This window comes from Rhamphochromis sp. 'chilingali' (assembly GCF_963969265.1).
Source record: "Rhamphochromis sp. 'chilingali' genome assembly, chromosome: 12".
NCBI lineage: Eukaryota > Metazoa > Chordata > Actinopteri > Cichliformes > Cichlidae > Rhamphochromis > Rhamphochromis sp. 'chilingali'.
Window position 1 is genome coordinate 17,583,358 of NC_137939.1, and position 26,755 is coordinate 17,610,112.

Below are 26,755 nucleotides of genomic sequence, written 5' to 3' on the forward strand. Positions count from 1 at the left end.
GCTAAAAAACCATCTTTTTAAACTTGCTTTTGGTTGATTTCTGTTTTTATGTTTTAGCTTTTCTGTGAAGCACTTTCTGATTTCTGTCTTGAAAGGTGCTAAACAAATAAAATTTTACTTTCTTACTTTACTTAAGTAGTTGAGGCATGTTGATATTTGATGTTTTGTTAGTAAATGTGAAGTAAAAGTAAAAGTGGCTTTTACAGAAAGTAAAAGTCAATGCACATTACTGATTAATTAATGCACAAATGTAAATTGAACTGGTCCCAGCAGAGAACCCTGAGGAACTCCATAATCAAATTTTACATCTGTTACATACCCATAATCTTTCACTCTACTTTTGTTATTGTTTTACTGTATTGGCTATAGTTACGCTGTCTCGAGACTATTGATTACAAGAAATTCCAAATAAAGAGAGTAGAAATAAAACGAATAAAACTGTTTTTTTTTTTTGTTTTTTTAAAAGACCTACAGGAAATGTGATTACTTGAAATCATTTTAGTTGCTAACTCTCCTATTATAATGATTACTACAGCCCATTCACTGCTTTGTGTGAATAGAGTTAACTGTGATTCAGTGCTCTCTGGCCTTTACCTTATCCAGATAAATAAACTGCCCAGTGTCTCATTTTCTCTCTCACACTATCTTTGTGCATGTGCAGCTACAATTCTCATGCACCTGTTTATTACATTAATTATATTAATCAAGTAAATCCTTATGCCCCTAGGTGATGACTTTGATTTGACTGAAGAGAAAATGAAACAAAAATATATTCCTTCAGCAAGAGTAGAGCTTCATAAGAGGTCAAATACATGCTAAATCAAAGATATAGGGATGTGGAAAAATCATAACTAAAACAGAAAGCTTTGCCTCATTTTGTAGCCAAGATATGAAGTACCATAAAACTGTTTTTTTTAAAAAGATGAAAACAGTGGGGCATTGCAGCTAACTTGGAAATTTATTTACACTTTCATCTCACTTTCTGTAACCAACTGTGCCATTCCTGTTCATCCTTATGACTATGTTAAACTCAAGTTAGAAGTCTGTTTTCTAAGTAGAACAGACAGTCTGCTAATAATTCCACAAACTTTCTAAACAAACTAATGACCACCAGCGTTGTCACCAGAGAGGGGCATTGGTAGGCACAGCCAATGAATGAAAATATTGTATTTTGTACTGCATACCATTTATTATAAAGGTTTATTTACTAAACTTATAATATCTCCATATTACTGCCAGTATATTTTAAATCTTATTCTACAATTAAAAGACAAAAAAATGTGTGTGTCTGTGACCAGACCAGTCTCACTGTGATTCTGTTCACAGAGTTTGCTCTGATATGAAAAAATGCTCACTGAAAACAAATACAATCACACCATAATAACATTAACTATGATCTCAGTACAGTGTCAATATAATTCTGATTGCCAGACAGCTATAGAAGAAGGCATAATACTTTCTTCCAAATACAAGGTGATCACCCATCAAGCGTATGTCAATCAATCCACTTACTGCAACACAATCTCACATCATCTGTAGACAGGAAGTCAAAGAGAAAATGATAAAGCTGGAACAGTTCTTTAACCTCCTAGGACCTGTCCACATATGTGGACATCAGATTTTGGGTTATTTAGACCAAAATACTCATTTTTTCTCTACAAGGGCCTGATGTGGCTCTCATTTTTCTTAGAAACAAAAAAATAAATAAAATCTGGTAATCCTTTGTTTTTACATTCATGGGGTCCCAATCAGCCCAAATATCAAAGAGAAATTAAAAATGCATGCCGTGGAAGAGTTTGGGTCTTAGGAGGATTTTTTTAGTTTCCCGAAATACAAACTGCATGAGACCAAATGGGATTTTACTTTTAGCTGTAGTGAATTTAATCCCATTTTTTTAAGGTTATTAGGTAAATATTCATCACTTTTAAATGAGTATTATTAATAGTTGTATAAAAGTCTTAGCAGTTTTAGAGCTGATAGTCATACCATCATACTGCACGGAAATTAACTGCAATTCAGGCAAACGTGCCGAAAGAAGCTTTTTCCACAAAGTTTGCAATGAGTTGGAGTGAACGAAGCTAAAGGACTAAAACAATTATTTACATCTGCTTACAGACAATAGAAGCCCAACTATTTTACTTTAGTTTCATAAATACACGTAAGTAATCTGGAATGAAACAAAACAACAACCATGATTATTTTAGCCATCAGCTATATCTAAATTTTTTCACTTAGTTAGCAAACATGTAATTATTGAATTTGCAAACATTGAAAATATGTATTTCAAAAGTGATTGCCTTGAAATTAAAATACATAAATTTATGGAAAAAAGAGGTGGCTGGGTCTCTTATACAAGAATCAGGCCCAGAGTAACAGGTGGTTTGTTTGCTTTTTTTTTTTATATTGGCCATCTTGCATGGGTATCTGCCAGTCACTTCTAGTCTTGAGCCTTGACTACATGAAATCTGTGAATGGAGACAGGAGCAGTAAGCAATGGATCAAGCACCTGCAACTGGCAGGTCAATCAAGAGTCGAGTCAATCAAAACCAAAAGTGGCACTTGAAGGCAACCAAGGGTCTTTCCATAGGTCCACATACTGAAAATGTTTATGTCTTCCTCTAGACAGATCTTGATGATCAAAGGTCACCTTTCTGCCATCTCGGCCTTTTGGCAACAGTTGAAATTTCACCACTTAAATGAACTTATTCATAACAGAACACAAAACAAGCACTTCATGGCAAAAATTAATCCCAAAAAAATAGCAGATGTAGTATAAGACACTAATGCATGCTGGCTAGTCAGTTAAGGATTTATGACAAACTCTTACATAGACAGAAGCATAGTCAGACCACAAGTGAAACTTTAATGTGTGTATAAAAAGTGGTTGGTTGTGGTGACTGTAAATGACCCAGATTATTTGTTTATTTGATATTTTTTCAAACACTTAAATCCCTGAACAAATTATACCTTATAATATAGATTAGACTCTTATTTTGAAATTCGGAATGGGCAACTTCCGGGAAGGAAGATCGAACTGCTACTGCTTGCCACAGAAAAGGTTAATGAGAAACTTGTTGTTTTCCATCCATCTTTAAATTAGCATCTAGCTGGAAGGCGAACAGGTATGTTTGTGTATTGTACTTGTTGTTTAAATTTCGGACAATTTGTAAATGTATTACTTGATTGTTAACAAGTTTCTGAGTGATCTAGCAGGCTGATCCTGTGCCTTTTCTGTGAATTATGGTCCATCCGTAATGATCATTGAGTGCATCGTCTGAATAAAGTCTGGCTGGAATGCTACAGTGACTGAAGGCTATTGATATCAAGAGGCTGTGCAAGAAATTCTGTAGAAAAGTTGTTCATAATGAATTTCTTACAGTCATACAAAAGTTGAAACAAAAAAAAGTAAATGCAGATAGCTAGCTAAATAGATACACAGATGTCCTTTCTATCGAAATAGAAGCTGGTGCCAGTGTCACTGCACATCATTCTCTCTCAATGAAATTGTGAGCATCCACTTTTAAGCTGCCCAAGTCAACCCATATGGAGAAGAAATAGAAAAAAACTTATAAAAGACTTGCATAAGATTTGGCTTACTTCATATAGTGAATCATATAAGGCTTATATGATTTACTCATGAAAGTTGGCACTTTCTCATTACTTTCATATATTGTTTTAATAAGTATCCAAAACATACAAGTTTCATTTATATAATTTTTCAAGGGATTTTATATCTGTTTTCACTCTTGTATGCTTTTCAAACAAGTTCCACACAAGACAGATACAAACTTTATAAGATTTATATCTTTTCCATATGGGAAGTGACTTGGCGTTCTTGAATATTCAGAAGTCTTTGGGCAGCATTCTCAAATTTGTTATATGTCTTTATAAATATCCAAACTTTTTGGCAACCCTAAAACTGTCAAACACTCTGTGGTTGAAAGGTTTCAACTTAGATCAATAAGATGAGTCACTTTGAAATCTAGTGCTTGCTTTCACTTCTGTTTTGTCATAGAGTTTTTCTATATCACCCTGGTAACCTGACAGCAGTGGATGGATGCACAGGCCTGAGGACATTTTGAGTTAATAGATACGTACAGTATACACACACACACACACACACACACACACACACACACAAAGAGATTCACTCGCTGGTAAAATGAGACCATCCAACCAAACCAGCAGGGTGAAGAAGAGGCCGATGATGTGACCGGATTGGCCAGGCCACACTGGAACAGGGAGGAGATGAGATTGGGGGGGGGGGGGGGGGGGGGGGGACAAAAAGGGAGGAGGGGGTGAGTAGCAGGGAGCAAGGCAGTATCACGTGACCAAGTCCAGCAGAGAGTATTATAATAGGCCCCCTCTCGGAGCAGAGAGGCAGAGGCTGGATGTGAACCAAAATCCCTCTACCACACACAGGCTGGCCATTGTTGGCTATTCAGTGGACTCCATCTCGGGGCACTTTATCATTCAATTAGGACAGCTTTCACACTGCACACCACAGAAAAGAGGCCTTCAATCAAACTGAAAACTTCACACTGGCCCTGGAGGGGAGGCAGAAAGGGGACTCGCAGTTGTCACCCCACTTTCATTTTTCCAACTTGTTGTTGTCGTCGTTCACCAAGGCCTTGAGAGGAGAGAGAGAGAGCAAGAGAGAGAGAATAGATGGAGAGATGTGAGGAAAAGAGGAGGACAGCAGAGGAAGTACCATTACATGTTTGGTACCACGTGTGTGTTTATGAAGCTGATGGAATGCATCTAAGTGGGTGAGGGGTTAAATTTGGTAAGTGGTCGTGGAGGAGGGGGAGAGACAGCGAAAGAGTGAACAGAGAGGGGGAAAATTCAAAGCTCGGCAAAGAGAATGGCACAAAAGAGTATACTTGAAGGAAATAATGGGAAGTATGTTTGGGGGGGGGGGGGGTAGGAGCTCACCAACTGATCAAAACACAGCGTGAAGAGCGAAAGGTACGAGGGGAGAGGAAGGGAGTAAGCAGACTGATAAACAAGTTAGTGAGGGAAGCAGAAAAGCTACCAGGCGATGAAGACTGGAGGAAGGACACATCTGCACCGTAATACACCAAATGACAATAACTGTTTGGCTTAATATCTAAAGTCTAAACTTAAACATTTTCCTTTGGCATACCCAAGTGACATATCGTTAGCTTCATAGCATAATTGCCTAAGTCATTTGACTAAGTCAATGACTTAGGCACTTATGCTATGAAGCTAACGATATTATTATAGACGATCTTAGTTCCCTCAATTTTTATTAAGACATGACTCAAAATAATGTAACTCAACTATCACTATTTATTTTATGAGGTAACAGGTTGTCTTAAGGCACACTGTAAACCTAAGCGCTAAAATAATGTGCAATTGCATTATCGCGTTTGCCTAAAGTAATTAAATTAAATATAATCTATTATTTATTATTATTGGTATTACTATTATTATTATTATTATTATCCTTAATAATTTTTATAGGTATTTCAACTATAACTAAAATATTACAAATATTACATAACAGGTAATTAAATATTTGAATTCTCTAAGCTTTTGACTTTTGAATTTGTTGCTCTAATTTTTGAGTTCTTTTCCAGCTCAAATAATTTAGCCAAAAAGTGTTTCACTATTAGGTGAGCATACTGTCCACAAGGCTTACCTGCGTATTACTTTGCGTGACAACATTCTACAGCTACTGGTCCAATAACAAAGGTTTATCTCAACCTCCTCCTAATTACGTCTTTCCCTCACGCCCAACCGGTCGCAGCAGATGCCCGCCCCTCCCTGAGCCTGGTTCTGCTGGAGATTTCTTCCTGTTCAAAGGAAGTTTTTCCTTCCCACTGTCCCCAAATGCTTGCTCAAAGAAGGTCATCTGATTGTTGGGGTTTTCTTTGTATTATTGTAGGGTTACAATATACAATATAAAGTGCCTTGAGGTGACTCTTGTTGTGATTTGGTGCTATATAAATAAAAGCAAAATTGAACTGAATTACTTACAGTTATCTCCTCACACTTATATACCACTCTTCTAGTCTTACTAACCACTTAAAGCATTTTAGATAATAAATCACATATAACCATAAATTCATACAGCATTTTATCCTGTAAACTGTAAGCACTTTATCTGTCACATCCACTAGTGACCCAACATGCATGTCTCTGGACTATAAGATGCCACCAATCAATAAGTTACAAATCAATGTTATATATCAATCAAGATCTTAATATGCATTGTTTACTGTGCGCTTGCAATGTGGCAGCACAATTAGAACTGGTGCTCTCCTTTAATAGTACTTCATTAATACAGTCTACTTTAAAAGTCTTAATCTACAAGTCTACAAATGTTAATTGTTCTTAATTACACATATGTCCCCTCTAAAGTGAAGCCTTGCTCATAACTTATTCATAGTAGTTTGACACTTAATAACATGCCCAGGTTCCTTAAAGCAGCCTTTTAGATCCATTGTAGTACACAGAGCCTGCAATCACGAGACCCTATTTCTAATGAGCGACCTTAAAAAAAATGGACATGTATTGAGACACAACAGATTTTTATCCCATCTAGTAAAACACAAAGATTTTCAACCATACAGCTAGATAGTTGTTATTTTAATAAAAGGGAGTGATGTATTTTAACTACATTACAAAGGTCAGAAAAGAGCTTCATGTGTTGCTCCTTTCAAGCAGTATAGAGTTAATTAGTGTTACAACTGATTGAGCCAAACTTTATGAAGTATAAAAATTGTTTTTATAAATAGCTAGGGTAGCTTAGCAGAGTAGCCTTTGGTCTCATGTGGTTTAAGTTCACATGGTTAAATCACACGTTTTGTTTTATTAAAAATTAATCCATGGTACTGATAGCAACACATTAGATGCAGATTCTGTATTTTTTCCTTGCGTTCTTTTAAAAATAGAGAGCATTATCTTGCTAATCAGGTTTTCAGCTATTTTTAATATTATTCATATTAACATTAATAACAGGACTACTATTATTAAAAAACATTAAACAAGTTTAATTTTAGGGTTTTACAGAGCATATATTTACTTAACGTTTTCAAAAAGTGAAGTAATAATTTACTCTACTGAACAAACGATGAAGTAAATAAATGCAAATACAAGGGCATTTTATAGCATTATATTTGTAGTATTTTATTATCACTGTCTTACTGAAACAAAGTTGGCCCAAAATGAGTTCCTGCCCCAGAGCAAAATGTTTATCTGGCCATGCTTAAACTTGATCTATTCAGATTATTTTGAGCATTATATTTTTTATTCTTGGACTCTACAAGAATAGCTTTGCATGATTCACACTTTAAAATAGTACCTATTTATCTTGTACTGGGCCTTGGTGCTGTTCATTCAACTCAGTGAAAAGTGCTGTTTTATCTTATCTGTTGTATATAAAACTAATACTAATAGAGAAATAACAGTTTCCACCTCCCCCTTTACCAAACCTTTTTTTAATGGTGCAATGTAATGATGATAACATGATGTAATGATATACTTACTCAAAGATACCTTAAAGATATTTCCCCTGCAGTATCTCTATATATTGATGCTACTGCGTCCTTTTATGTACAGCTTATAAACAAATACATTTATATTTCAGTGACACCGCCACATACTTTTCAACTTTGTGCGTACTTTGCTTTATACATCACAGCAGTTTTACACTGTGGTGATGCACATTTTTGAATAAGAAATGCAAGTATTTTGTCCACCAATGAATTCACTACAGAGAATCTGTTGGTTAAGTAGTTACTGTAAAATGAAAGCAACCACATTGTAGAGGCACAGATAAACATTGAGTACTTGCAGGCAGAAAGTAAGTCCTACATGAGTCATGTTCCCAGTGTTTAAAATCAGAAGTGCATAGGTACGAGCTGATGATGCGCCTCTTTTTCTCCATGCTCAAAGTCATCACTCACTTCAGCTGGCACAAGCAGCAGAGAAACTTACTTCTACTGAGGGAGCTGAAGGTTTTGCCTGGCAATACTTAGCAAGCACTGGATTGTTGAGTAGGGTGGGTGGCACAGGCCACCATTATTAAAAAAAACATTATTAAAATCACTTCAGAGAAAAGAAGAAGCACTGTGTCATCAGACAGTGTGGCTACATTCCTCTTTTTCCTGAGGATGACTCAGGAGCGGCGCACTCATGTATCAGTACTACTGTAGCCGAATGTGTGTGCGAAAGAGAAAGGGGAGGGCGTGTGTGAGTCAGGAGTGTGTGTGTGACTGCATTTCATTCGACATCAGGTCCATATTCCAGATATTACTGTAAAATACACATACGCATAATTCTGTTCTGAGTCACGTGTTGATCCTAAACAACTCTCTGACATACTTCAGTGAGCGTGCGCGCGCTAGATGGTCCGGTACTGGAGCAGTCCTCGGCTACAGCTCACCACAGCAGCGCACCACAATACTTCCACTTTTGGCTCAGATTGAAAACTTTGCACGTGAACAGATGATATTAGGAATGCCGATGATCATGAACACATCACATTATTGGCACATTCATGGAAAAAAATATTGAAATTTAACAAAATCTGGATAGAATTATAGTGAAGAGAAAAGAATAAAAACACTTCAAAGGTTCTACGTTCCCTGTTGTTGGACAACATTCTTCTTTTTAGAAAACCTGTTCCCGATTACAATTATTAGACAATACAAAAATTAGAGAAAAGGGCTACAATTTTCACATGCAAAAATTAAAATTCCAAAAATTTTAATATTTAGAGTTGAAACTATTTATATTGTAACTTTTTATGATCTCAACGTGCCATTTTAAACATGTTTTGAGGACTGACAAAGTCATTAATCAACTATTTGTAGCCCTAAAAATAATTAAATATGTTTGGCTGTAAAAGTTTGTTCCATCAAACTTTTAATAATAATTCAATCACCAGACAACCAGCCTGTAACAGATTGCAGAATTGTTTGTATTTTGTATTGACAGATTTGAAAAATAATAATAATAACATAATTAAAAATCACTAGTTGTAGCTTCTCTTATGTAAATATTTGTTATGTGCCAGTGCACTGAATGAATCTGGGTTCTGCACTGCTGGTACAAACAAAAACGTTTTCTTCGTTGTTTTAAACAAGAACTGAAAATAATCCCCATCTGCAGCCTAAACCTCTAGCAAGAAACCTATATAAATGCCAATCAGACATCAGGCATTTCATTAAAAGGAAAAACACCCAAAATGCTCTTTTACAATGACAAGTGTGCGTGAAGTGAATTAAAAGAGTTAATGCTCAAACAGAAAAGTCATTAATAAAATATAAATAACTATTAAGAAAAAAAACACACAAAAACTTGTGTTTTAAACAGTCGTAACATGTTATGAACTGAACTATTATTCACTTGCTTGAAAGAATGAATTTCAGTGATAATGAAAATAAAAATTATGATTTCAATGAATTCATAGACACCAAAAACATAAAAAGAGTGTATTCTGTTTTGGGGGGGTTTTTCATGGCAGAAATGCACAACTGAGGTCATCTTTGAAACTAGCTGCAAGGATAATGTCAGCTAAAATCAACAGCAATTTGTTTTTTGTCTTGTTTTCTTTCTTCTTCTTCTTTTTTTTAAAAAAAAAGTGCTGCTCTGAAGGACAGTCAGTTTATGCAGATGCTTCTAAAATATTTTATCTTCCCTAAATTGGACCTGATTTTTTTTTTTGCTTCCTATGGTACCTCCTAAGGTAAAAAACAAAAAAAGAAATGCCAAAAGGTTAATAGCTACATGTATAGTCATAAAAAATAAGCAATTGTATTTTGTTTTTAAAAAAAGAAGACAAAAACTCACCAAATAACAACTGTTCAAGTATATCTTAGCAAAACCTAAAAAAGCTTGACAGGCCTTTGAAGCTCTACTTGTACTAAGAGTCGTATATATATAAAATATATTCAAATATATGTATATAAAAATAAAGGCTTTTTTTAGATTTTACAAAGCTCAAAGTGAATCTCACAGAATCATTTACATAAACTGTAAATGTAGCATACCCAGTTAACTACAATTTACAACAGCAAACCAAATTGTATGTCCTGACCATATTATTCAAAGGGAGATGGGTTTAATTATAATAATTTTCTAGTAATAGATTTGAATCCACCCTGGGTGTCATTTTTTCAGCAACTCCAATTGAAGTTACTGCTCACCTATTACAGAAACTTTCTTCAGTAATGTAAATCATGACTGGCACAAATTCCTGCTATTTTAAGAACAGTGCCTGGCTTTTAGTTTTCTGGTTTAGCGTATTTGCTTTCTTTTTTTCATGTTATTTTTAAAACTAGTTTCAAATGTATGAAACTAGTAAGGCACCCGTGGATAAATCATAAGAATGTCAAAGTCTCTTTTTGTTATACTTCAGCATAAATTTATGAGTTTGTAGCAGAGGTCTAATCCTACCCCTTCTCTGTTACATTTAGGGTAGTTTAAAAAGCCGTAATGTAATACTGGAACTTAGCAGTTCAGTGCAATACAAGAAAAATGCAATTTCCTTACTATCATGCCTTTTAATGGCTCCGTAGCTGGTAAGAATGCTGATGTTTACCTTACCAGATAAGCAATACAAATAATAAAAGATTACCAGGAAAGTTGAGTTAATTTAGAAATGTACCAATACACTGGACGACCATTAGTATAAGTAGAAACTCACCTTCCAAAGTTCAGATCACCTGACTTGAATTCAACCAATGGCAATCACTAATGTTTATCCATTGTAGAAATTTAGCACTGGCCAAAAAGAAAAATCCCTATCACAAACGGGAAACTTTAAAAAGTACATTAAAAAACAATATTGCTGTCTGCATCAGCTATAAGACAACCAACAGATTGATAGTTAACAAAATAGCTACCATCAATCCATCCATTTTACTCTGTGTGTGCTAAATGGACTATTTAGCACACACTATATAAGCTATATAAGCGCTTTTGTATTTTTTTTTCTATCCTTAAGTACCTTTCTAGCTAACATTCACACACATTCAGACATGTAGACCCTGCTTCACCTCCTACACTACAGCCACCCCGTATCGAATTAATGCCGCATCTCGCAGCCCTTGAGCTGTCATGGGGTTAAAAGCAATGTACACCCTGAATAGGTCGCCAGCAACGACAGCTAAAATCTGTTAGGTATATCAATGGTTGTTTTTGTAAGAAATGAGAGTCCCAACTTTGTATACTACTAACTATGATCAAAAAAAATGCAAAAACGTTTGTTAGTCCTGTCCTTTTAAAAACAAATCTCTCCATTCAGTATCTATCTTTAAATTTGTCACACCATTTATTTGATAATATCACCTAACAGTCAAGATGTTTGCTAACTCATTGAAACAGTAAAAGCCAGGTTATAGCATCATGCTCACATGATTATCTGAGTAGACTGTTCTTTTACATTTCACATCCTCTCCCCTAATCTCTAATCTCTAGGTTCTCTTTACTTTTTTATGTTACTAACACAAAAACGATTTAAAAAAAAAACAAAAAAAAAAAACAGCTCCTTTCTTGGTGTCAAGAGGTCAGCATCAAGTTTTCTAGGTAGGAATGTGTCCATGAACCCCCAGTGGTATATGCACAGAAGCTTGTTCAAGTCTGTTTTGAGTTTACAGAAACCATGAATTGACCTTAACTAAAGGGGGTTTGGGCATAGTGAATGATCAGTTAAGATGGACCAACTGTTTCCAACAATATTTAACATAAGTCCATGACAAATGGGAAATCTCCATCTGTTGTTGTCATGTGGTGGCATAAATCAATAGTAGATGAACAGGGTGAGGTGTGAGCTGTATTGCCTGTAGTAAAATCGCATGACATTTTTTACATTTCATCCCCCTTCTGCTCCTTTGTCCTTTCACCTACCAAACTCCACCTGACCAGATGTAAATTTTTCAGTCTTTCACTGCAAACTATTTCATACTTGTGTTTATTTCCAACTGTTCCCCTCTTTTACTTGGTCTGCAGTGGATCATCCTTGGAACCAACAGGCCTTCTACTATTCTCGAGTCGGTCAGTGCCTAAGGTTAAGTACAAGTCTATCAGTGCCTGAGAGACGACCCCCTAAACCAATGCTGTGTTTACTGGAGAGAGACGAGCCTATTAATAAATCTGTTGCAGACAGCCTGGCGGAAGTGGCCTGGGGCTGTAAACTCAGTCTGTGAGAGAAGGATGGATGAAGGGCAAAAGAGAGGGGGAAAAGGTGGACAAACTCTTTGAAAAAAAGAAAAGCAAGAACAATAAAAAGCAAAAGAGAGAGGATGGAAAGAAATGAGGATGTATGGAATTGGAGAAAGGGGGAAGGACTAGAGGTAAATGAGGGAGAGGAAAGAGGGTGTGTATGTGTGTGTTTTGTGTGGTGTAAACCATGGGTGCTTTTTGATGGATGAATCTAGGTTCTGAAAAGCCACAGCTGCCCTGTTCTTCCTAGAAAAAGATCCATGAGGAAAAGTGGCAGTATGTGGTTCAAGCATCTCGCATCCTCATACTATTTCTGACTAGCATACTGCAGCACCCATCAGAATGTGCCTGGGTCTGAAAAACCTCTGCAAGAGTGAGTAAATGAGAGCATGTGTGCCTGTATTATTAACTTTGTGCCTATGCATAGTAAAAATGACAATGTGAGGGTTCTTTTGTTGTTGTTGGGTTTTGGGTTTGTTTGTTTGTTTTTTACTTTAATTAGTCTTGTAAATATCTGTGCATATGTGAGACTTTATGTGCCTATGTAAGCTCCTCCACTCATTTGTATGCCTGTTTTCAATCAGTGTATTATACAGCAAAACATCTTTTTCTCTCTGTCATAGCTGCCAGGCTAAATGTTGTAAATGTACATAGAGTTGTATTTAGTAAAAATTGGGATAAAGATTGCTGTTTGGGACATATTTATGCACCCAGCAATATTAGTCCCCAATGCCTAAACCTACTAGCTTACTTCTTAGCCTTTAACATCATGTGAACTTAGTAAAAACCATCTAAATTATATATGACTTCAACATGGGTTCTGTCCATATACATGGTGTTAAGAATATCTGGTCAAATTAATTAATTAATAATCTTCCACACTAAAAAGTCATAAACTCAGCATACAGACTTAATAGTAAGGTCAGTCAACTTTAGCTAATATTACCCACCAGTTACCAGCCACATTTAGCTAAAGCAGCAGTTCCACTGGTATTGTTATTATAACGATAATGTTATGATTATGATGCACACGAACAAAAAGTCAGCAAAAAGTTTCAGTAATATTTTCCTTGTTCTATGTATTCAAACTTTGGTAATGTTACCTGACATTAGCATTGGTATACATTAGCTATGGTATTAGCTATGGTAGGCTAGCCATCACATTGCTATCTATACAGCAAAACTAAAGCAAAACAATTCCATCCAACAAACCTCTGATTTGTAATTTTATATATTTTATTTATTGTTTACTCTATTTAATTTGTAAAATATGTGTACACACACACACACACACACACACGTAGAAAAATATTTAGTATACACATCCAGAAATGCATATACTATTATATATTGTACATATATTTATTAGTTTCAGATGTAGCCATTCTTGTATTTTGCTTGTTTACATTATTGTATTTTGCACAACTCTGTTGCTTGTGAAGCTCGCACACAAGAATTTCACTCACATGTGCTGTACCAATGTACCTGCACATGTGATGTGACAATAAAAGTGATTTGATTTGATTTGATTTAATGCTATGTTTAATTGCCCACAAACTTAACATTTGAAAAAGGAAGGATATCCAAGTCTGTTTTTATCCTATTTTAATTGAGTATGTAATACTTGGACTTCAGACTACAAGTTAGACTTGATTGTCAGGCTTCATGGGACAATAAAGCTAAACTTTTTGGATTCTACAAAGCTGCTTTTATTAATTTAGCAAAAAAAATTACTAATTTCATAATAACGGTAATAAAGAAGTTGCACACCCAATTTTCCTAAATAAAATAAATACAGTCTAATACTGGAAAAAATTGTGATTAAAACCAGTGAAAATCATCAAGAATAAAATTAAGCTTTTGAAAATATTCACTTATTTTAATCAAAGTATTAGCCAGTATTTTTTCCAGTCTTGACATTTATAAGTATTTCATAACATTTAGTAGTATGGCAGTTTGTAGCTCTTGGTAGGAAAAACAAATTACTGCTGATTTTTTTTTTTTTCTTTGACCACATTACCACTCAATATCAGACCCACATTCTGAGCTACAGATTTATCCTTTTGCTTTTCTATTTCTTGCTCCCTTGTTCAGTCTTTCTCAGAATTCATAACTTCTTTCTGCTTTCACACCCAACATACAGCTCTCAGCCCTCTCTCACACAATAGCCTGAAAGCCGAGCAGCTAATGTGTGAAGCCTCACATATTGCAAATAAATTAAATGAAATATCTGTTTACCTGCTAGTCCCATGCAGTGTTCAGTGTAATGTGTTTCTGTAATCACATTAAATTTTTCAGTAACACAGTGACATGTTAGTTACAATTATGTTGTGACATTGTTTTACAAAGATTCTTTAGTTGTTTGCACACCAGGCAGAAAGAAAGAAAAAAGCATCAAGTTAACATGTTTTCTTTTTTCCTGTGCACTTGCCCTACTATTAGCTGATTTCTGTCTATATGAAGAAAAGAGGAAAAATGTGGTGTGGAGCTTTTAGGCAGTAGAAATATGGACATTAATTTTACTTTTATTCCATAAAAGGACAAAAGCACGATGGTGAAATGCAAACTGTATCAAGACAAATACAACCGCACTGTGCTAACACAAGGTGGACTCTTTGCAAACATCTGCACAGAAAGCATACTAACAGAAAGCTAGCCAAGAGCCCAGAATTATTTTAAAGCTGAGGGCTTGTTGACTCTAGTCCTGCAGCCAGAGCTTGATTTTCAACAGGTAACAAAAACAGTGATGAGCAGTCAGGCTTGCACCATTGTAGCCTTCATTTCTACCTGTTCGTGTTTCTGCAGTTGCATCACTGTGAAGCCTCTTTGATCTCAATTTTAAAACTAAAAGATATGGATTATAATAATAGCCTATGGTTTATATAGATAATTATACGATAATGTGTTTAAGGTCATTTTACAGAGTAACACAAAAGTAATGTATCAAATAGGGTAACGAATTACATTCTCCGGCAGGTCATTAAGAAACAAATTGCATTACTTTTAGGAAAAGTATCAAATAATGTGTAAAGTATTACTTGTTTTCAGTAAAAACCTGTACATTGATCCCATGACACCAAATGTACTTACGTCCACACACTCTTGTACGGACGCTGCCCAGTGTTTACACATGCACACACTTAACAGCTCTGGCAATGCCCTGTATTCTGTTGCAGTTCTCAGGTTCCCAGTGCCACTCCTGAGAAAGTAACACATAGTACAGTTTTCCTACAGCCTGTCAGCAAGCAGCATCCATTCTACCATGAACCCAGTGTCCCTTTCTCCCTCACCCACCCCCTCCAACCCCATCCCATCCGTGCCTCTAGAAGGTGAAAAAGTACAAAGCAAGGGATCAGAGCTTTTCCGATTCTTCCCTGGTTATTAACTACCATTTGTCCCCTCAGAGGGCTGTCCCTCCCATTAACCCAACTGATGCTCTTTTCTCATGGTAATCAGCCTGCTGTTGCTGCTGCTGCCACCGCCGTCGCTGCCGCCACCACCGCTGCTGCCACCACCGCTGCTGCCCGAAGAGGTGCAAGGAATTGTGAGGGGGATTTTCAGAAGAGAAGACCTCCCTTGGACTCAAAAAACAGCAATCTCTCACTCACACACACTAAAATGGAGCGCAGACACACACTTGCACACACACACATCTTCCAAACAGGCAAGTGTGTGTGCTCTCACAGGCACCCACGTTCGCTCAATCATAAAGGCAAACATGAAACGTGCTGCCTCTCGACCACAGGGCATGGAAGTAATGTAAGGCAATGCATGGAAGTTAATGAGAAGAAGCTGGCTCAGTGGACTCAAGCAAAGACTGTGCTCAACTGAACAGAGCAGATCTGAAAGCTCAGGCAGCAGAATAACATGAATCATTAGATGGTTATGTCTGAGGAAAAAATATAAAGTAGGAGTACTGGAGTCTTGGAGTTTCTTGAGGGTTTTTTGTGCTTTAGAGTACACATAATCATTCTGAAAACACACATACTGATGGGAATTAGCGTGAGCTTCTGTGAATTTGTGGGGGAAAATACTATTATATTCAAATACCTTTGTTTTCATATATCATGTCACTGCATGTAAAAAAATAAAGCAGTCATCTTCTTCAACGCTCCACGTGTGAGAATTGAAATCTGGCTAATGCTCCATGGGGCGGATCCATCGTCAGCCGAACGCTTGTAGTGAGAGAGCAGCAAACATCAACACATGGGTCTCAACTTGCAGAGCGACCAGCAAAGGCATTGTCTCGTGACAACCTCACTTCCATTTCCTTATTATGTAGCTGGAGGCCTTGATGGTACATGCTTGGCTCAGACATGTAGGCGTGAAGTTGAAGGGAAAAACCTACCTAAAGTTCATTACATGCTGATCTGAATTTAGCCTTTTTAGCTACCTTTTATACCTGAAACGTGAGTATGACTTTTCTGACTGGTAGTCCAGCTATATCACATTATTCATATGAACTATAACAAAATGTTTGACTTGATTTATAGCTGCATGCACTGAAATTGTGTTTGTGGATTTAGTAGCAAGCAAAATATGAATTTGACCTTGAACCATTAGGCAGAAGTTATCTTCAGTTCGAAAACTTTATTGATCCCAGTAAAATAAATGAATTGACATCTTACTAAGTGACTCATCACATCATTTTCTACACAAATCAGCAGGATAACAAGGCAAGATTTATCGATATCAGTCGCTGATATTTATCTTTAATTGCACATCATTTTTGTACTCACTAGATGCACAAATATTGTGTAATAAAAAGCTGAAAGACTAACAGAGATTAGCTTTGTTTTCAAATAAGATTACTTTGTGTCGCAAAAATAACAACAGAAACAAAATAAAAATACTGAAAAAATATCAGCTATCAATCGAATTGCTAATTTAAACATCAGCATCAGTCTAGAGTTTCACAACCTATGCATGTCTAATATGTAGTGTATGTATTTTCTTAATAACTCGCAAAATGGCTAATAGCTTCTAAAAACGAATGTGACACGTCATGTGGTATTTATCCTACATTAACTGAAAAATCAATCAATCATTTTTGAGCCTTTATGTTTGTGGAAGTAAGTTGATCTTTTGGTTGTTGTTTTTTTGCTTTTAGGTTACATTGATCATCAATGTCTGGAATGATTTCTATGTTTAAAATAACAATCTAGCCAACAGCAGATGCTGACACAAATGTCCACATTTCTGTTCTTGTTAACTGTCCTAAAGTACTTTCCTTTCCTCACAGTATCTTTGAACATTTCCACGCTGCTACAAATGATGGAAAACAACAACAATACACAGATATATCAACAGCTGATACTTATGTTGGCCGATGTACTTCCATATTGTCATTTTTAGTGTGCTCAAATGACGATGGATAACTTGGTAATGGAAAACCGTGTATGCGTGTAGTGGAATCTCCCACTGTGGATGTGCACTTTCCTGTACAATCACAGGATGTCTGCTTATAGTTTATAAGTGATGTCATGAAAACAACTTAAATATCCCAAAGTTCAGCCAGAGTTCATGCTTTATGCAGAACAGGGAAAAAGTTTGCTAATCTTGAAATGTAATATTGCTGCAATAACAATATGAAATGCAAATGAAAAACACCAGAATGCAACAATCTCCCAATAGGAGAAACAGCTTTCTGTTCAGTCCTCTGCAAAGCTGACTACTTTAGGGTTACTTCCACCGTTGTTTGTGCTCATTTCCTCCCTCCTGAATGACAGTAAATACGTAAAAAGCGTGCAGCCAAATCAGAAACAAGTGCACAAACTGAACCCCCACACTGTGACCCCAACCACCCCGGCTCTTTGGCAGGGTCTTGGTTGTTATTTACCCCCCTCTTTCAAGGAAAAGCGCACACTCTCCCAGCAAAACATCCGAACTGTGACATAAACCACAACCTAGTGGACGGCTCGATTCAGACAGCAACAATGGCTTCAAGGTTCAAGGAGGGCGACTGAATATCGGTCGCAAAACTTATTTAAAGAATCTGTGATGGGCATAAACATCCGTGCACGTTTCAGCAAATTTGTTTTTTCCCCTCTGGTCAACAAACACACGCAACAGGACGTTCTCTCGACCTCCCTCTCCCGTGCAGCGGCACTGCACACTTGATGAATGTTCGAAAATTGCTTAAAAATCACAAGATCGCCGAAAACTTGCAAAACTACATCAAACGTCAACAGCGAGGGGCCGCTGCACAAAGTGCGCCGTGTGGAACAACTTTACAGATTGCGTTTGCAACATAATCATCGAGCAAAAACAAGAAAACGTTTAAAAAAAACTGAGGAAGAAGACGAGGCAGAAGAGACGATCGCGTAATTATAAATTAAATACCCAGGCTTCTTACACGGTGCCACTAAAGAAAAAATAGCGCAAAGTCCGATCGTGCGACGGTAACAACACGTTCACAACAATTCAAGTGTCACTTAGAGACAACTGAGGGCTGATACGAGGCTCGGAAAGTTGTAGCAAAGGCACACATGCAGACGGGAGGACGTGAAGCCACAATATGAGCGCTTAGAGGAAAAAAACGAGCAGTTTACCCACCAGAAAGTTTCCAGCATCGCATTAGTCAATTTCACAAGGACTCCCGGTAGCCTCCCATCCCGGACCGGACCAAAAACCCGCTGTGGGAGAGCCCACGCCACCGCTCCACGCTCTTTTCTCCTCCCGATCTGTTGCTTGGATATTTTTTCCGATTTTTCCCAATAATTTTTCTATATTCGGGGCCTGAGAGTGTGTCTGGCTCTCCTCAGGCTGCAGCGGAGTTATGGGGCGGTAAGCATTATGGGAGTGTGACGTCAGGCCACTTTCACAAACTTTTTTTTTCTAACCAGCGACAGCTTTACTGGTTTTTCAGCAGCTTGCAGCCAGTCCTCCCAGTTAGCAGTACTAGTTTCAGTTATAACACCTGCAGCTTATCTTCACTCTGCGCATTGATTTTAAACAAGAAAACCTTTAAAACAATTAGAAAGATGTTTGAAAACAGAAGCTTCTACAATGTCTAAAATGCAGGCTGTGCCCAGACTTGAGTAAAGAGGGGAGGGCTTAGTTGTTAAGCTATGAATGCACTTGTTCGATGCTTTGCTTTTTCTTATTTTTATTTATCTTGGGTTTTTTAAGAAGCTCAACAATAATGAGGAAACCACTGATAATTAAAAAAAAAAAAAGAATTTTCTGTTTATTAAATGTAGTATTTGTTTATTTCAGCCTTTTTGCTGGAATAACTACGTCAATATTTAGCTACAATGGGAGTCTGCGTTTTAAGAACCATCAAGAACATAAGATTTCTCATAACGCCACTTCATCATCATTTCGCTATTGTTATTTATAATTGGGGGGGGGGGGGGGTGGATGCAACTTGAAAAACATTTTTACCCTTAAATGCGTTATAAAAAAAAATACAAAACCACTTTATTGAAATTAATGTGCTGGTATAATTAAGGTGCTTTTTAAAGGTATCAGAAAGTGAAAACATGGCGCCAGATAACGAGTAGGAGTTCCAGCCCACAAGCTGGAATGTGGATGATCACCCCGGGTCCCCACGTGCTGAAGGCTACCGGTGGTTGGTGGTGGTGGTGGTCCCGTTGCTCTCTCTCCCATCTTGTGTGTCCTTTGGGGAAGGGGGAGGGGAGAAGGGTGAAAGAATTACTTCCAGGGCACATCAACTCGTTTCCTCATCACCCTAACTGCCTCTCCGGCACCACTTCCCAGCCCCTCCACAGGCTGCCAACGGTCCCACCGCCGAGCCCGCAGGGTGAACGTGTTTGTGCACAGCGCCGGAGTGAGTGAAATGAGAAGGGGTGTCTTCAATAATGCGGCATTTAAGTTCTTATGTTCTATTTTCATACAAAAAATAAAATACTGTTTTTAAAGATCAATACATATATTTGTGTAATTTTTGAATTGCATAAATGATTCAACTTATTCCGAAGCCTTTGCATCATGTTGAAGTGCAAAATGCTTTTATTAAACAGAAACACATGATTCAAAATCTTGCATTTAGGTGCTGACTGGCCAGTGAACAATTAAAATAAAAAATACATCACCATGCAGAATGCACTTATCCTGTTATTCGGATTTTCATGGGCAATTAGTCTAAATTGAAAAATTTCCGACAGAACATGAAAGCATCAAAAGCCTTTCGGCTTGTTCAATAAAGGGGAGCGGGGCAGAAAGTGTTTGTTGTTCGGGGCTGCTGTGCTGCACAACTACAATAGACGTACCTACTACAACGGTGTGCTGGAAAGAGCTTGCGGAAATGATGATGACGATGATGATGCTTTTTGTTTCCCGAACCACTTTTTTTTCCCGTTTTTTAAAGAAGAAGCTGCTTATAATAAGCCTATATTGTAAGTTGTTGTCTCGGACCTAAATGTTACTCCACTGGATCGGACCGGATATCTGTACCTGACGTCGCAGACTCGTTTATGTAAAACAGACAGGCTAAAAACCTCTTTAAACACGAATAGTGTTGAGATGTTTTGTTTTCTGTTCGTTTGTTTGTTTTGTTTTTTGTTTTTCAAAGTTTACTTTAAAAAGTCAGGTCGGTTTTTTGTATTCAAGCTTTTATTTGGGGGGGGGGGGGGGGGCAGTTAAATATTTAACTGTTAGACAAATAAAAGCAGGTCTGTCAACACAAGATCTGTAGGAATTAAAATTTCTCACAACAATTAATAGAACAAACGCATATTCAATAAAACCACATTTGTATAATTATTTTAAAGATTTTTTCATTATTAAAACAATTAAGCAACTGATACTAATAAAATATTCAGACAAACATAGAAAGCTCAGATTTAAAAATAGACAAATAAGGAAGTTATAAATAACATAAGGAAGGAAATAATTGCATTTTTATACCCATTTTTTTCTATTCATATTGGACATTTTTATTCTTAAATTAAGCCTAGACGTTCCATGAATTAATCTCTGAATACCAAGTGTAACAATTTGAAACTGTCCAAAAGCAATGACAAGTATGTACTTTGGATGAAATTATGTACTTTCTTTTGAATGCCAAAAGAAAGTACATAATTCTTCATTAAAGTTTGTTTAATGAAGAATTCTCTTTAACCTGATGCTACAGTTGTAGAAATTATCTGTGGATATAATAATGGTTTTAATGCTTTGAATGTAAAAAACTAGGAAAATCTTCCATTTTTGGACAATTTAAACCCTCAAAGGCCAAGGGCCGCTGGTCATGGGGTAGGGAAGTTGTGAGAATTTTTTATCTCCCAAAAACTACAAATACTACACTCTAGGTAATATTCTCAGAATATTCAAGGATTTTCCAACCAGGCTGTTAATTAAAATTGCCTTAGTCTGATAAATATTTGTGGGAATTAGGCACTTCAGCTGGAGTTCAAGCACTTGTGACTTAAAACTAATTAGTGCCATTTTAAGAGGGCCCTATTTTCTTTACTTTAACCACTTAAGGAGCAGGTGTCTTAAAAAATTGATCTGTTTAAAAATGTAAATAAACATTAAATCAAACTGAATCTTTAAATATATAAAATTTAGGAAAAAATGTTAATTTTGGATTTAATTCCAGCAAAAAGGATTTTAAAAAAGGTGGTGAAAACCCAGGAAAACTGATGCTTTAAAGATCACTTCAAGAACCTATAGGTTACTTAATAACCACTAGGATATTCAAACAGGTTATTAACATGTGATTTGGTAGAAAAAGAATGTCCTAAAGAGGTTGGGTCTTCTTTAAGTTAAAAGTAGCAAAGGTTCATTACACAAAAAAATCTCATAAGCAAATAGTTTAACAATTAAAGAACAACATCTCGATGTAAAACATGAACAGCTGGTAGACTTCACCATGTGTAGTAACATTAAAAGACCCCAGAAAAACCCTAACAAAGTAATGCACTTGTATTTTTTAGTACATTTGCAGTCTTACTGAGCAAAACGCTTCAGATGACATTTTAACTAAACACACATATAAGCATTTTCTCAGCTTCACATTCACGGCCAATTCAGAATCAGCAACGTCTCTAACGAGCATGTGTCAGACTAACAGGAGGAAACCTCATGTAGGCACAGGGAGCGCCTGCACTCATAAGAGCACCAACAAGGGTTTGAATCAGGAACCATCTTGTTGTCAGGTGACAGCACACCACTGTATTGAAACAAAAAGACAACCCAAAAACAAAAATGAGGCAACACACCATGCCACTGTTGTAGCTTTTTCTGAAATGTGTTTCTGGCGTCAAAATAAAAAAGGATATTTCTCATAAGCAGTTTGCGTCGTCTTTGCACATTTATTTTCATTATATACAAAATTAACAGATTAACTGCATTCTGTGTTTGTGAACTTTTTGCAGACTGGGCTGTAGGACTTTCTTTGACATCAGCTGTATATTTTGCTACCATCAGTTGTACTTTCACAAAGATTATACATTACAGATTTTACCTGTGGTACGACTAATGTATGACTAAATTCAGCTGACCACGCTGCCTTTGGTGGGATCTGATGTAACCGCTTTGGTTGTTTTTCCCCCTGCAGCTTCTTCTGTTAGGATCCTATAAAGCAAACAGAAACTGGACAAGAATAGATGATAGAGAAACAGAAGGTCTGAAGATGGATGAGGTGAGGCAATTTCCTGGCATAAACAGTGAGATTTCTTTCATTATGCCTTTGTTTGTTTATTTGGATTACAGTGTGGTTTGCTGCAACCGCAGTCAGGTTGATTGCAGTTGTTGCGTGGTGGGCTGTTATTTACATCTGTGGAGCAATTTTTACTAACCTATGAAATGCCACAACATGACATCCTCTGATTCCTCTGTCTTTTTCTCAGCCCTGTAGACCATGCAGGAAAAGCCCTCACATGCACAGCAGCAGCCACCACTCCCCTGCATGTTTCTGGCTACCACACACCTAATCAGTCCTGATTAGATGCACTGTGAGGGACGAGGAAGCCAGAAGTTTCCTTTGAGAAGTTCTGATGACAGGACAGAAGAAAGCAATGGGCTCCCTTAAATAAAGCCTTCATTAGGCTCTGGGAAGAAACATGTGGCTCTGTTTATGGCAGGGTATACCAGTGTTCTGTTCTCCAACTGATCTTGCAGTGTCATCTTGATTTACCTCCTTCCTTTAGCACGCTTTACTTCACAGCTATTACTTTAACACCGTCAGCTTCATATAGACGCACGCTCAAGCTCCTCTGTAAGTACACATGCACCTCTAAACTTAACGTATTGTGGCAAGCACTCACACACCCATCTACACAAACCAAAGAGATCCAAAATCAGCATCAGCAAGCACAATAGCAATTAGTAAGGGGGACAATTTGTTCACATCTGGAGTGGATTTGCTTGCCACCAGAATACCCAGCAATCTCTTCTTTCAGGGTCTGGCACAGTGGGAAATGACTATGTGTGTTTTTATGTGTTTTGTTTAAAACAGATGGGCGGTTTACATTAGTGGGGATGGGTGATAAACAGCTTAGGAGGGATGGTGGGGAACCACCAGGACATCATTGTCCCGTCCAGCTACACAGAAATGGCTGAGCATTCGACTGAAAGCTAGACAGAGACGATACATCTGCATGATGTAACCACTGAGCATTTGGTGTGTGATAATTTCTGGGCAGAAGTTCTCTGCGATGAGGTGGGGTGTCAAGTCACAGAGAGCAAACATCAGAGTTCTGCAGGAGGTTGATAAGGTAGATGGGTGGAGCTGCAGAGCTGTCCAGTTACACAGTCATCAGTTACATCATGAAGGCACTCTGCCCCAAAAATTATTTTAAAAAAGAGTTTTAAATTAATAGTTAATGAAAATACTCAGTCATGAAATGATTTATTTTTTTTGCTTTATATGCAAAAACAGGACAAAAACAACACTTATTGAACAGAATAAGTGTATCTGATAATGTGCTTGAGGGAGTGTTTGTAGGTGTGCACAGTTTTAGTAAGCCCAGAGGTAAAAATTTGTGAAAGAGAATGAAAAAATAAGAAAGGCAAGATGAATAACTATATAAATAAAGCCAATAATAATGAAATAAGAAGAAATGAATAGTAGAAAGATACTGTCAAGTTCTGTCTGTCTTCCAAGTCACTGCACTTATAAATAAAAGTCTGTTTCACATAGTAACATGTTGAAATAAGCACTGTGAGAAACTCTGAGGGAAAGTGTTTATATTTACTACACTGTTAAAAATGAAGTAATGTAAATAATGTTATATTTATGTGATAATTATTGTATGAATTAAATATTGTCACTTCTGGCGTACCCTGTACATTTGTCAGTATTCTTGGCAATACTGAGAATCAAGTAGTTTTGGTGCATAACTTAATCAAACAGGAAGTGAAAGGAACATACTGCATATCCAGGTTCAAAGGCTTGCAAGTCAGAGCACCTGCCTACACATTTGCTGTTTAAAAGCACAGTAATGTGAGTATCAGTTATAAGTTTACAAAACCGGTACAAAAAACATTCTGAACCATTTAAAAGGTTTTAGAATCACTTGTAGTTTTATCCAGATGTTCAGATGGCTTAGCTTAATTAGTTTAATTATCTACTTACCTTTCATTAATGTCCGTTATTGAGGGAACAACCAAAGTCTTATGTTACAGTCTTCATGTATGCCACTCAGACACACTAGGGCAAATGGGATATTTGTGTTTAAACAGAAAAATAAAGTTTGTTAATCTATCTATCTATCTATCTATCTATCTATCTCTATCTCTATCTCTCTCTCTCTCTCTCTCTATATATATATATATATATATATATATATATATATATATATATATATATATATATATATATATATATATATATATATATATATATATATATATATATATATATATATATGCTACTGTGCTGCTATAACTACTAATAGTAGCGCAGTACTATTACCCTATTACTACTTTTTTAGTGTTTTAGTGTTTTAGTCCAGCTTCATTTGAAGAGGGGCTTTTAGCATTTACAGTTTTAAAGGTTTAAAATATATTGTTTCAAATGTTGATTTTTGTTTAGTTGTTATTAGTTTCATGATTAACAGTCTCAGCGCTTGTTATGACAGTAGTGGTATTTTTAAGCCTTTATGACGTACAGACATGTCTCAAACATGCACTAAAGTCTTCTGTTGTGTTAACAAATTCAATCAAACTGACAAAGATATTTCTCATGTGTTTTAATTTTACTTTAGTTTGTTTTCAAATCTAACCTTTTCACTAGTCTAAACCTTTCTAGTGCATTCAGTTTTTATCCATGTCAGTAAATTATTATTAGCATGTATTACTAACATTTTCTAGAGGTAGATATTGCATTTTTGTTTGTTTTGGCATGTCCACGTTTAAATTTAAATAAATCTGTCAAGTGAGAAATATTTCTTATCATTAATAGCTTTAATGCTGCAAACTTTAGAATAGACTTTAAAGAGATAGTTTGGCTTTTTCCAATTTCATTAATAAGATAAATCTCCTAACATCAGTTTTGATACTTTGTGTGTTGCTTTTTGTTACATTCAGTCTACGTGTAGCTACAGCAGATTACTGAGAGGAACCAACAGACCAAAATAAAATAAGATAAAACACACACAAAGCTTAACATCCCTAAATACAAGAAAACCTTGAAGGTGAAACAGGTTTCTCTTAATTTTTCTCTATATCACTAAAGCAAACTGCTTCTAATAGATGGACCTACAGCAGCTGGAAACTAAAGAAAATCAACAGTAAACAGTTATTAAATTTGACCCATTTTCTACTACTTTTAAATTTAAATAAATCTTGAAAACCAGAATGAAATTGTAGGTGAAGTCAAAAGTAAAACTAAATATGAAAATCTGGTTAAAATGCAGGTAAATTAAGTTTAAAAAAAAATGTTTTTTTTAAATCAGAGGTTTAGAGCAATCTTTAATACTTGAAATGACACTTAAAAGTTAAATCTTTATAATCAAAATTACTTTAAAATTACTTTAAAAATACTTGGTTTCCAGAACTTGTCAGGCTTGCCATTTTCACAGCAGACAAGTCCTCTTACAGCATGGATTTCATTGGTTTTTCCAAGTAATTTTTCTTGTCTTGAGCAACATTGGAGTAGTCCATCACAGTAAAATTTCTCTCAGCTTGCTGATACTAAGCTCTCTTGTAGCATCACCTGCAGGATTTCCATTTCCTCTATAATAGTTCCACTGGGTAGGTTCAGTTAAACTCTTTTCCACATCCCCTGTTTAGTCGAACTCTATATCTTCTCCAAAGTTTAACTTGGCTCTCTTCTATGTCAAGGTGTGTCAAGATATATTTACTATGTCTAGCTACAATAAGAGCACCTAGCCATTCCAGGCTGAGTAGGGTAAAGTTTTTTAGGTGCATCTGTTGTTTTAAATGTTTTCCAAGTTCATTACCAGTTTTACTTAATGCCTTTATCACAGAGGAATGGGTTGGAAAAACTTTCTCAGGTTTAGGCATTAACTTTTGCATCTTAAAACTCACTGAAGAAAGAAAATAGGAGGACTGTTTCTATTCTGTTTGTTCACAGAGTATTCACCCGGACAAAAAACATACCTCAGATAGTTCATGGACAACTGGTGTGTGT

The 26,755-nt window shown here is 36.4% G+C and overlaps 1 protein-coding gene and 1 long non-coding RNA gene across 3 annotated transcripts in view; one reads left to right on the forward strand and one right to left on the reverse strand.

Annotated features, from left to right (window-relative positions):
* Positions 1-18,971, reverse strand: part of plagl2 (pleiomorphic adenoma gene-like 2) — a 48,081-nt gene extending 29,110 nt beyond the window's left edge. Inside the window, exon 1 of one of the 2 annotated variants that reach the window (XM_080898762.1) lies at positions 18,751-18,971. The gene's annotated coding sequence lies outside the window, so the exon portion shown is untranslated. The remainder of the gene's footprint in view (positions 1-18,750) is intronic. The other variant, XM_080898760.1, reaches the window with a different exon arrangement.
* Positions 18,972-19,598: 627 nt separating this feature from the next.
* Positions 19,599-24,894, forward strand: LOC308407228. The gene is made up of 3 exons (XR_013973641.1): positions 19,599-20,555; positions 22,718-22,801; positions 23,010-24,894. It is a non-coding gene; the product is annotated as an uncharacterized lncRNA (long non-coding RNA).
* Positions 24,895-26,755: the final 1,861 nt, after the last annotated feature.